Here is a 12,152-nt window from a genome sequence, read left to right on the forward strand (position 1 = left end):
CCCGGCCCCTCGGCCGCCCGGACCCGCAGGCGACCCCGGCCCCACGGCGCCGCGAACCTGCGCGCTGCCCTAGGGCCCGGCCGGCCCGCGGCCCGGTAAGTTCTGGACCAAACTTGGCGGGGAGCAGGGGCCGGGGGCTGGGGTCGGGGCTGGGGTCGGGGCTGGGGTCGTGAGGTGGAGCCCGAAGCGGCGGAGGCGGCGAGGGTCGGGCAGGGTAGGGGGTCACTGGGCTCTGAGGGACCCCGCGTGAGCATAGAAAAGTGAGCGCGAGCGAGTGAGTTGTATCTACTCCTTGTATTCTGGGAGCGTCTTCCTAGCGCTACCCTGGAAAGTTCCGCGCTCCGACGCCGCCCAGGCACGTGGGGGCCGGGCCGGGTGGGGGTCCCGGAAAGTCTCGGCGTCGCCCCCCTTCCTTCTGCGCTTCCTCCGGGGCTGGAGGAGGGGCTGGGCCTCCAGGGGTCGCTTGCGAGCGCCTGGGACGGGCGGGGGAGGGGGCGGCGGGGGGACGGCACGTGGACGCGCGGGGCGGGGGGTCCCAGGCCGGGGGGCGGGGGTCCCGGGCGGGCCTGGCCGCTGCTCTGAACCCCGCGGCGGCGGCGACGGCGGCGGCGGAGGATCCCGTGTCAGAATAAGAGTCCCCGCGCGCCCACGCCTGCAGGGCCGTCCCTCTACCCGCTCGCGCCCTTACTGCCTGACCCCAGGGTTCGGGGGACCCTTCCTCCCCATCTGGGCTCGAGCCCGTCACAGGGACCTACACTTTAAATTTGCCTCCCTATTTAGGCGGTGGCTGTATTGATTTCTTTTTTTCCCACCTGGAATGGGTCGGCATCGGTGACTAGACAGCAGCAGCTGGCCTTTTAAAGGGATTATTGCCAAGAATCGGAATTGATCACTTCAACAAGGAGAGGCTTATGGGCAGGGCCCCAGCCCGGAACGTGATTGACACTGGTGTGTGTGCACACTTTGGGACCCAGAAATGAATGGGGATCCCTCCCTTAGGAACTGAATATCAACCTTGGGTGCGCGTTTCTGCCCTGCCTTGGGAACTTTGCAGGGGCTGTTTAATTTTGTGTATCTGACCCAGCGTCTTTAGCTGTGTAGTTCATCCTTATCTTGAGAGCTTTGGATTCTTTAGATCAAAGTCCGGGTGAGTCACTTGGGCCTTTAATTTTTTCTCTCTTCCTCACCCTTTTACTTCTTTCAGTTTTCTTGAGTACACAGTGCTTGTTAAGTCACTGGTTCTGTGTGTCCATTTCATACAGTGACACCTTCTGGCTGTGGTAGCACAGAAACTGAGGGATAGACAGCCTTCTGTGTAATTGCTTCAGACTTGTACTGACTGTCCTTTGATGTTCTTTTTCTTTCTGGTAGTGGTTACAAGTTTTCTTTTAAGTTAGATTAGGTGAAATAATGTTTGCTGGCACCAGATAAGGATGCTAAGATTAGTAGCATGTTACACCTGACAGCAAGCTGTGGAGGAGGGCTGATAGACCATACCAATCCCCAGATTTGAGTGCCTGTTGTGCACAGACATCTTCCATGCCCATAACACTCCAGTGGGGTGGAGGATATAATCCCTACATCATGGGTGAGGGAACTGAAGCTCTTGGAGGCCAGGCTGCTTGTCCGAGGCTGCTGAGTGGTGGAGGGGCAGAGCTGGGCTTGACTGAGCCTGATGTTTTGGGCACCAGAGTTCAGGAATGCTCCTGTTTGCAACCCACTGTGTGAACATTTCCTGGGCACTCCTAAAACAAGAAGCCATTTACTTGTCCAGGCTCCAGTCCACTTCTACTGGGAGTTGGGGGATGACCTGTGACTTGGGGACACCATTGTAGCCCTGCATTGTCCTCAGAGAGCAGAGTTACCAGCTGGCCTTGAAGGAGCCAGGCCATAGAGTTGCTCCTTTGCATTTGCTTCTTCAGCTTCCAACTCAGAAAAGTTGGTCCTTTTCTAGAAAAAATAGTTTACAACAGAGGTTTTGAGAGCATTTTGCAAGATTCTTTCCTCATGTAGTCCCCCATTCTTGATTTTTCATCCCTTATTCCTCCCCACAAATTCTGAAGCTGATTTTTACAGAGGATTGCCTCTCATCTGGGATGTGATGTAGAAATTGGGATAGGTCCTGTATTACTGATTTGGATGCATTGTTATTTCTATTCAGATGACATCACTTTTTTTTTTTTTTTTAATGTCAAGTCATCTCTATTAATGCAGTATCATTTGGCAGAACCTCTAATTGTATATTTTGGTAGTGAGGAAAGAAATAATGCTACTTTTGGTAGAAAAAATCCTGGAAGGATTTGTATCAGAATGTCAACAACAAACTCTCTGGATTAGGGTTAGGAGTGGGTTTTTCCTCCTTAACCTTTTTGGTATCTCTGTACTTTGTGATTATTTTAAAAATTAGAAGCATTAAATATTTTTAAAATCATTATTCTTAAGTAATCTTTATGCCCAACATGGGACTCAAACTCGTGACCCTGAGATCGAGAGTTGTGTGCTCAACTGATTGAACCAGCCAGGCACTCCAAGAAATATTTTTTTATTTGAGTAATAAAACACATTTTAAAGGCTCCAATTTTCAATTCTCTAGTAGCTCTCACTTGTTTTGCATCATTTGTGAATTTCTGGCATGGCAAGGAATGATTTCTGGATTGATTTATTCAATAAATATCGGAGTGCACACTGTGCCTCGGGCACTGTGCTAGGAATCCCTGCTCAGTGGAGTTTACCATGAGATTAGTGAGAGAGAAATCATAATTAATCTCATAAACGTGGGGAAATTTATATAAGGGCCAAGGAGAAAAGGATACCATGACCTGGTGAACAAGACTCAAGGGGGCCTTTCTCCAACTGGGATTGGAGGATGAGCGGGAGCTAAGTAGGTAAAGAGAAAAAGAATGGCATTTCTTGTAGAATGAGACTGAAGGAAGATTGGGGTGGTTGGAACAGAGAGATATGGAGACATAAGAGGGTCTGGGATTTACCTTGAGAGCAGTGGGACCCCTTTCAGAGAGGACAAGGCAGGGACTGGTGTGATGAGGTTCACAGCTAGGACTTCCTTGGGCCTTAGACAGCAGACCACTGAAGGATGCTTCTGATGGGTGGGAAAGCAGCAAAGCCATTCTGAAATGCTAGCATTTTCTTTCTTTCTTTTTTTTTTTTTTTAGGATCTATTTATTTTATTTATTTTTACGTGGTTGGGGCACCTGAGTGGCTCAGTTGGTTAAGTGTCTGACTTTGGCTTGGGTCATGATCTCGCAGTTCATGGGTTTGAGCCCTGCATTGGGCTCTGTGCTGACAGCTCAGAGCCTGCAGCCTGCTTCAGTTTTTGTGTCTCCCTTCTCTCTTTGCCTCTCTCCCACTCATGCCTGTGTTTGCACTCTCTCTCTCTCTCTCAAAAATAAGTAAACATTAAAATCTTAAATGTTTATTTTGAGAGAGAGTGTGTGAGTGTGAGAGCTCAAGCACATGAAGAGGGGAGGGGCAGAGAGAATCCCAAGCAGGTTCCTCCCTGTTATCACAGAGCTGGATGTAGGGTTTGATCTCATAACCATGATGTGAGATCATGACCTGAGCTAAAATCTAGAGTTAGATGCTTAACTGACTGAGCCACCCAGACACCCCTATTTTATTTAAGTAACCTCTACCCATAACATGGGGCTCGAACTCAGAACCCTGAGGCCAAGAGTAACATGTTCTATCAATTGAGCAGCTAGGCCCCCCAGATATTGGCATTTTCTGATGTTTGTTCTCATGGGGGAAAATTAAGAATAACCCTCGGAGCCTTGGACATGTCAATTCTCAACAGAAACCAAAATGTAACGGAGTTCAATTATGGACTGTTGGTGTGCTAACCTCTAAAAGCATGGGCAGTTCAGATGCTTGTCTGGAGAACTACTTGCTTGGACTTGTGATATATGTGTGCCATTACATGGAATGAACAAGGCTATTTTCCCTAGACTTTTTTCCCCCTGATAATTGAGTTAATTTATGCTCATTGTAGAAAACTGGAAAGATTATGAAACAGGTGATTAGGTGAGGTCTTTATGAGTAGTCGTCTTGGGGTAATAGAGCATCTCTGGGATTTCCTTGTAACAGTTGTTGGGTTGGAAGTGTGGCAAAACCAGAAGAACAAGTTGGCAGTGTCATAGTTTGAGGCTCACAGAACTGTGCTGCCTGCTTAGTGTGGTTGGTTGTTAGAATGGATGCTCTTGAGTTTTGTGAGCTGTTTTAAGAAGATGAGTTAGTCTGGCTTCAGGTTGCTATTCCAGTGATGTACTAGTATCTTTGCATTGAATTAGGAAGGCCACGTGTTAAGAAGGTTGAGATAAGAGACAGGGGACCAGAAGTGGTGGCAGCAAAGTAGAAGTAGTGAGTCTGTGTTCTTAGAAACAAAAGTACCAGCTGGGGACAGATACTGCATACTTGTAGATGCTGGTAAACGTTGATCCAGGACTTTTTAGTCAAGAGGAATGTCATACCATGGGCTTATTGCCCCTCCTCTCGTTTTCTAGGCTGTATTTGTGACCTCTTTTTGTCTGATGAAAATGTAGGTTATTCTTTTAGAAGACAAAGGAACTTACTCTAATTGAATACCTGCAGGTAGCCTTAGGAAGTGACTGGGAATCCTCTGGAACCCTCTAGGGTGTCAGGGAAAAGGGCCTGTGGAGCTTCTCAGTGCCCTGCACCCACTTTGTCTTGATCTTCAGAAAGGTAACTCTATTTCCCAGGCAAGTTTGTCAGGGGTCTTTCTGCCTTGTTTCTTGGTTCCGTATATGAAAGGACTGAAGACAGTATCTGTCTGAGAATCAGAGAGACCTTCAACATCTGAGATAGAATGTGCTGACAGGATATGGACAGTACCTGAAAGTGGGCTTTCAGGTGTTTTGGGGTAGGTTTGAAATGGTAGGCCTTTGAGGCTGCTTGGCCTTAAAAGCTGCAGCTGGGGGTGGGGGGCAGTGGCAGTGGTTAGGGAGAGGGTAGAGGCAGTGAGAAAGTCTCTACTTGTTGAAGGTTGAAGAATATATATATAGGGTTTTTTTTGGTGCAAAAGGGTGATTTTATTAAAGCACAGGGACAGGACCTGTGGGCAGGAAGAGCTGCTGAATCTTTTTTTTTTTTTTTTAATGTGTATTTTTGAGAGAGAGAGCAGGAGAGGGGCAGGGAGAGAGGGAGACACAGAATCTGAAGCAGGCTCCAGACTCTGAGCTGTTAGCACAGGGTCCAACGTGGGGCTTGAACTCATGAACTGTGAGATCATGACCTGAGCCAAAGTCAGACATTTAACTGACTGAGCCACCCAGGCGCCCCTGCCTTTGAGCACACTTTAAAAAATACTGCCATACTGTAGTGGCCAACCAGCTCCTCATTCGGGGCTGCTTGCTGTTTGCTGGGTGAGAAGTGAGACTTCTTAGTGTGCCTATTCTTTTAAATTTTTTTTTTTTCTTTTTCAACGTTTTATTTATTTTTGGGACAGAGAGAGACAGAGCATGAACGGGGGAGGGGCAGAGAGAGAGGGAGACAGAATCGGAAACAGGCTCTGAGCCATCAGCCCAGAGCCTGACGCGGGGCTCGAACTCACGGACCGCGAGATCGTGACCTGGCTGAAGTCGGACGCTTAACCGACTGTGCCACCCAGGCGCCCCATTAGTGTGCCTATTCTTAGGCAGCAGGTCCCTGCAGTAGTGTCATGGACCAGCCCTGGCTTTGCCTCAAACAGGTTGGGTGTAAGCTTCACTTGCCACTTCCTAGTGATGTCACTTTGCTGAACCTTGCCCTCTGTTTCCTCTTCCTTCCTTCCTTCCTTTCTTTTTTCTTTCTTTCTTTCTTTCTTTCTTTCTTTCTTTCTTTCTTTCTTTCTTTCTTTCTTTCTAGTTTTTATTTATTTGCTTATTTTGAGAGATACAGAGCATGAGCGGAGGAGGGTCAGAGAGCAAGGAGAGGGAGAATCCCAATATCAGGCTCTTCAAGGTCAGTGTGCAGAGCCAGACATGGGGCTCGAAGTCATGAAACTGAGATCATGACCTGACCCGAAATGAAGAGTTGGACACTTAACCAACTTAGCGAGCCACCCAGGCGCCCCATTTCCCCTTCTAAAAAGGAGGTCATGTCTACCTTGAACAACTGAGTTGGGAATGATATAAGAAATGCAAGTGGCTTAGCACAAGGCCTGGTGCATGTACGGTTTAGTGAGTATTGTTAACAATTAGAATGGACAAGGCAGAGCACAAAGGTGCTGCTTTGCACCTTCACAACTTTCAGGGACAAAGCCTGTCACTGTCTGCTCTGTTCCCCTTGGAGCCATAGCCTATCCCCATATTCCAGATGGAAGAAGGTGAAGTCCCCTATAGAGGGTGATTTTTTTCTTTATTTTTAAGATTTATTTTTGAGAGACAGAGACCAAGTATGAGTGGGGGAGAAGCAGAGAGAGAGGGAGACAGAATCTGAAGCAGATTCCAGGCTCTGAGCTGTCAGCACAGAGCCCCACATGGAACTTGAACTCAGGAACCGTGAGATTGTGACCTGAGCTGAAGTTGGATGCTTAATCGACTGAGCCACCTAGGGGCCTTGAGGGTGATGCTTTCTAAGGGCCACCTTGCTGATTATTTCACAACCGGGAGTGGGCATCAGCTTTTCTGATTTCAGATTTTGCTTGTTTTTTCCACTAGCCTCAGCACCTCCCTAGAGATACAGAATAGCTGGGTTGGTGGAGGCCTACTAGGGTAAAGGAGATAGCACCTTTCCTGACTTTGCTAAATCCCATGTTCTGATTTTCAGGAACAGTCCCTGTATCTGGGAGGTGGGAAGTTGTTTGCCAGGCCTATCTGTCATGGGGGGCCTTGCCTTTAAGAACCAAGACACGGCTCTTGCACTTGTGGCTTTATCCCTGAGTAGATTCTGGTCAGGGATGGGAAGTGGGTCTCCTTGAAGTACATGCAGTGGCAAATTGGAGAGCCCAGACCTGAATCCTAGTCTTCTTCCAAACTTACAGTTCTCAAACTGGCTTGGGAATGGACAGATCTGGTATCATCACTGACGACAGTCTACTGCTTTTCAGCTTTGGGCGGGTTGCCTGGCTACCTGGCTGGCCTCAGCTTTTCCATCTATAGACAGGGAACATACCTTTGATCTCATAGGATGGCTCTAAGGACAAGTGGGAAACGTTCACAAGTAAGAGGTAGCCCAGTTCCTGCTCCTCCATTCACCTCTGAGACAAAATCCTCCCCTCAGATGACAACTACATGATGATCTCTATAAGGTCTCACATCTCAAATTATCACAAACAATGAAACACTCAGATTAAGGAACTGTATTTTGTTTATAACAAAATCCCACCATAATTTAGTGGTCTTCAGAGCTCATTGTAGGGAGCTAGCTCTCTCTCACCTAAAAAGGTGGCCAAATTGTTTGGAAGGGAAGTGGGAAAAGAAAAGGGAAAAAACAAAAACAAAAAACCCTGTGGCCTTAAACCTGCATATAATCCCAGCATAACATGTACTCTAATCCTGGTTGTTCTGTGCAGTTAGCCTCTGAGTCAGTGGCTGTTAAACTGTACTCACCTCATTCTTACTTTAGAGACAGTAGCTCAACATGACCTTGGAGGTGAGCAGGTTTCAGGCCAGTATTCTCTTCACTTGAGTTTGTAGCTGGTGGATTTTTGTGGCATTGATAAGAGAGTTTTCTTGTGTGTTTTGGACAAGCTTACTCAGCAAGTTCTGAAAACTTTGCCACTACAACCTTATTTGCATCCACAGAGGAAACCTATTTTTTCCAGTTGCTCAGTGGTTTGGGGAAAGTAGGAGTGTAGCAAACTGAAATCTTGGTTCAAAGGCATTAATTGAATTGGTCAAGTTACTCCGGACCTGTGATATTCTCAGGATTTATGTATCCTTTTTTTTTTTTTTTTTTTTAATTCATTTATTTTGAGAGAGAGCAAGAGCAGGGAGGAGCAGAGAAGGGGCGGGGGAGAGAGAGAATCCCCAAGCAGGCTCCACACTGTCAGTACAGAGCCCTACTCGGGGCTCCAATTTATGAACTGTGAGATCATGACCGGAGCTGAAATCAGGAGTCGGAGGCTTATTCGACTGAGCTACCCGCGTGCCCCAGGACTTCTGTATCGTTGACAGAATGCCTGAACTTCATTTTTTGTTGTCTCATGTGTTATTTCTGTGCATGTAAAGGGTTCATACCTACCCCTTCAATGGCAGTGGTTTTTTTCAGAGGATTCTGAATCTGTGCCCTCCTTGGGATTCTCTAATATGCATTGGAACCCTGGGAGATTTCCAGGGTTTGATTAGTGTTTTCCTTAACATTTTTGTTTGATTAATTGACCTTCTCAGTAGTTTGTATGTGGGTCATCTGTCTCTTGCTTCCCCTTCCCAAACTTTAGTTTCTATTGTTGAGGCTTTTGTCTCTGCTGAGGTCTGAGGAGGTGGGAACCTCAGCTGTCAGTAGTGTACGAGTTATGTCTGGTCTGCTTTTGAAGTTTTCTTAGGGAAAGATTTTACATAGTAAGTCTGGATGGAAATGTAATTGCAGCCTTATAGTCAATTTATATTTGTCAGGCAGAGCATTAGAAATGTAACTATGTTTGGTCCTTGGGCCCCAGACAAGTTTAGGATTCATCTGGGACTATGTTGCTTCTGTGTGCCATTTTAGTTTTACTGAACACAGCACAGACTTCAAGATGGGTAGGGCAGCTCTTGATGTTAGAAACTGGAAACTGAGGCCTGAGGGGAGTGACCTGCCCCGGGTTTAATTTGCAAAAGGGAGGAGAATGTAGCTCTCTGTTCTCTACTGCAGGTTCCTTGATCTGATTTCTGTCATCCTTATTTCTTTTTTCTTTCCTTTTGAAAGATTTTATTATTTATTTATTTTTTATTAATTTTTTTTAATGTTTATTTAGTTTTGAGAAAGAGAGAGCACACACACGAACGAGTGGGGAAGGAGCAGAGACAGATGGAGACACAGAATCCGAACAGGCTCCAGGCTCCGAGCTTTCAGCACAGAGCCCAGTGCAGGGCTGGAACTCACAAACAGTGAGATCATGACCCAAGTGGAAGGCAGACACTTAACTGACTGAGCCACCCAGGTGCCCCTGAAAGATTTTATTTTTAAGTGATCTCTACACCCAACATGGGGCTCGAACTTACAACCCTGAAATCAAAAGTTGCACGCTCTACCGACCAAGTCAGCTAGGCACCCTATGTCATCCTTATTTCTTTATGGTTTGCTCAGTTTTGTTTTCTCCTTTGTTCCTGCTCCCTAATCAGGAGGTCATTTGGCAGGTTTCCTTCCTCATGGCCTCATCTTTTTTTTTTTTTTTTAAGTTTTTATTTTAATTATAGTTAATACAATGTTATACTGGTTTTAGGTGTATAATATAGTAATTCAATTCCATACATCACCCGGTGCTCATCAATACAGGTACACAAGTTAATTCCCAAAGGGCCTTGTTTTTTGAGCCCTGAGGTCATCATGGTGTCTACAGTGTGAGGATGGGACAGGACATAGAGAGGAAGATCTCAGGGCTGCTTTTGGAATCTTAGGGCTGCCTTTAAAAAAACAAAACCAAAAAAACTGAAGCAGTGTTTCCTGTTCTGGAATTGAGTGTATGAAGACTTCCAATTTTAAGAGCATAAAACTATTTCTCCTGGTCTATTAAAAAAAAAAAAAAAGTAATGGCACTTCTTGCAGAAATTCTTCAGGTGATATGTGGATGACCATTTCAAGATCAAAAAAAGCAACCATGGAAATAAGGTGGAATCGGCTAAATGTCAGATGCTGACATTTAGTGGTTGGCTGTGCTAGGGGGGTAGGGGCTTAATACCCAGCTAAGGGTGCTAGATGATTCTTGAACAGCACAACCTGTGCTGGAATGGTCTTTAAACTGTATCACAGAACTGGTTAGAGAGATTGAACATGTTTTGTTTGGAAGAGAGAAGATTGGGGGTGGTGGCCATGAGGGATTCCAGGACGCCCTGTGAGTCATCTGACAGAGGCCTTTTCTACTTATGGTGCCAGTGGGCACATACTCACCCCCTCAGAGGGTATGGTTGGGGTTTTTGTTTTTGTTTTTGCTTTTTTAGAGGTAAGGTCAGGTGACCCTGCCAAAAAAAGGCAGTGAGAGTGGACAGGTCACCACCTGGGGAAGGGGCTTAGCATTGGATGAGCATTTCAGGCATGCACCTATCTTTTGTGAAGGTTAAGATGGTGGGAGAGCTTGTCTACTCTGTTGCCTTGGTTTATTGCTTAAGGGAAAAAGGAAACTTAAATTGCTTGGAACAATTAGGGTAACTTTGGTCTGTTTAACCAGCCTTCTGAGTCTATGAGCCACTGTTGGCCTTTTTTTTAAAAAGTTACTTTAAAAAGTTAACCATCAACATTTGAGAGCCTAAACTGCTCTGGAAGGTGCCCCATGGAGTGAAATGAAGTACAGGCTTCTTATCACCACATAGTGGAATGAACAGAGCAGGAGATGTGTTGCTGACTGTAGGATTATCTAAGAAGAGCTTCTTAGTAGGCTGCCTGGGATGGGTGACAGGGATACAGAGATGTCCTTGCAGCCAGGTGGCCCTAGCCCCAGGCTGTGAGTAGCCCTTATTTTACTCCAGTGCGCTGTGCCAGTGTAATTGTTGTTATATGCCATGATGTGAAAAAGATGGGACATCTGATTTATCTCCCTCCATCCTTCAGCATATTATTCTGAGAAGCGATGGTTTTCTTGGTCTCAGGAGGTCTACAGCTCTTGTGAAGAAGGTTGGTGATGTTGGACTAGACCATTTACAAGGAGTGTTCCCTTGCATTGGAGCATCAAGGATGAATGGAGTTGGCAGATAACCCTCCCGGACGTCAGGGTTTATAGAAAGTCAAAGTGGGAAGTAAGGTTTAAAAAAAAAAAAAAATGCAGGTTGTTCCAATTATTATTGATGACCTTAAATGGAAGACTGTTTACACTTCATCTGAAAAGCATCGAGAGCCCTCAGATTTGTGAGGAGGAGAATGTTCACTTGAATTGAGCAGAGAAGTCAGGAAAAAGGGAGGTTGAGAAAAGGCAGGCATTAGCTCATGCTAATACAGTCTTGGATTTGCCTGGTGGGGAATAAAAAACAGGGACAGGTGCCAGAGACACTGTGCAAGGAGATTGGGTGGGGATTAGCTGGATACCAGGGGCTGAGAACAAGTCATCTGTCCATTTAACAACTGGGGTTCCTTCCCCTGCTCAGTCTGTGCTATGCCCCTGGGGTCTGGTGATGGTCTTTTCCTGCCCTATAGGGTCTTATGGCCACAGAAGCGAGATAGGATAGGGAACCCTGAGAGAGAGGGAAGAGTGGGTAGGAGCCTGTCCAAGAGGTAGCAGCAGCATGAAGACTGGAAGGTGACATGGGGCCCAAGATTGTGGGTCTTTGGTTTTAAGGATGCTGAGTTTGAGCAAAGGTGAGGTGAGCTGGGTCCTGGAGAAGGTGATCTGTGGTAGTAGCTACTGCCTGGGAGAAGCTGGGTATTAGACAGCTTGGCCCATGGTACTGGATGGCTCCTCTTTGTTTTACATGGCCAGGATGGGAGGATATAGTGTTGAAGCATGAAGGCCCTGTGTGACCTCTAGAACCCTCAAGGAGCATGTCTGTGAATCTGGTAGGTTGGTGGCCACCTCTGTTGGTGGGGGAAGGTACAGAACTTGATCTGTTCTTATGTCTCCTCTTTCCCAACTGATAGTGCTTTGTGTTAGAAGAAAGTGCAATAAATAATAGGTGAAGGAATAAAATATAAGAGGGGCCATCTTGTACATTGTAGGAAAAGTTTGTGAAGTAGTGACAGATGGATGAAAATTAGAGGGACACAGCCTGTAATCTAAGAACTTGTAGCAATTAGAGGGACCAGGAAGAGGCTTGATGTGATTCCAGTGGCCTAGGAACTGGTTGGTAACCTGCATTTTCTAGATTCTGAGGATTTTCCAACTTGAGGTCTTCAACACTTTTCCAGAAAGACCCAGAGCAATTGATGCTTCTCTGAAACATTCACATGAATTATTCCAACAGCTGCTGCTTCCTGGTTTGAGAAAGTTTCCTTGTTTCACGCATTGCTGAAATGTTTTCAAATCATGGCTCTTTTGGCAGAGTCCAGGAGAGAAGACAGGTGGGCGTCCCACA

At 46.2% G+C, this 12,152-nt stretch overlaps 1 protein-coding gene across 4 annotated transcripts in view; it reads left to right on the forward strand.

Annotated features, from left to right (window-relative positions):
- Positions 1 to 6: 6 nt before the first annotated feature.
- Positions 7 to 12,152, forward strand: part of GATAD2A (GATA zinc finger domain containing 2A) — an 88,660-nt gene continuing 76,514 nt past the window's right edge. For all 4 annotated transcript variants that reach the window (XM_040445039.1, XM_040445042.1, XM_040445040.1 and 1 more), the window contains exon 1: positions 7 to 95. The gene's annotated coding sequence lies outside the window, so the exon portion shown is untranslated. The remainder of the gene's footprint in view (positions 96 to 12,152) is intronic.

This window comes from Herpailurus yagouaroundi, unplaced genomic scaffold (assembly GCF_014898765.1).
Source record: "Herpailurus yagouaroundi ecotype Mexico unplaced genomic scaffold, PumYag 193, whole genome shotgun sequence".
NCBI classification, from domain to species: Eukaryota; Metazoa; Chordata; class Mammalia; order Carnivora; family Felidae; genus Herpailurus; species Herpailurus yagouaroundi.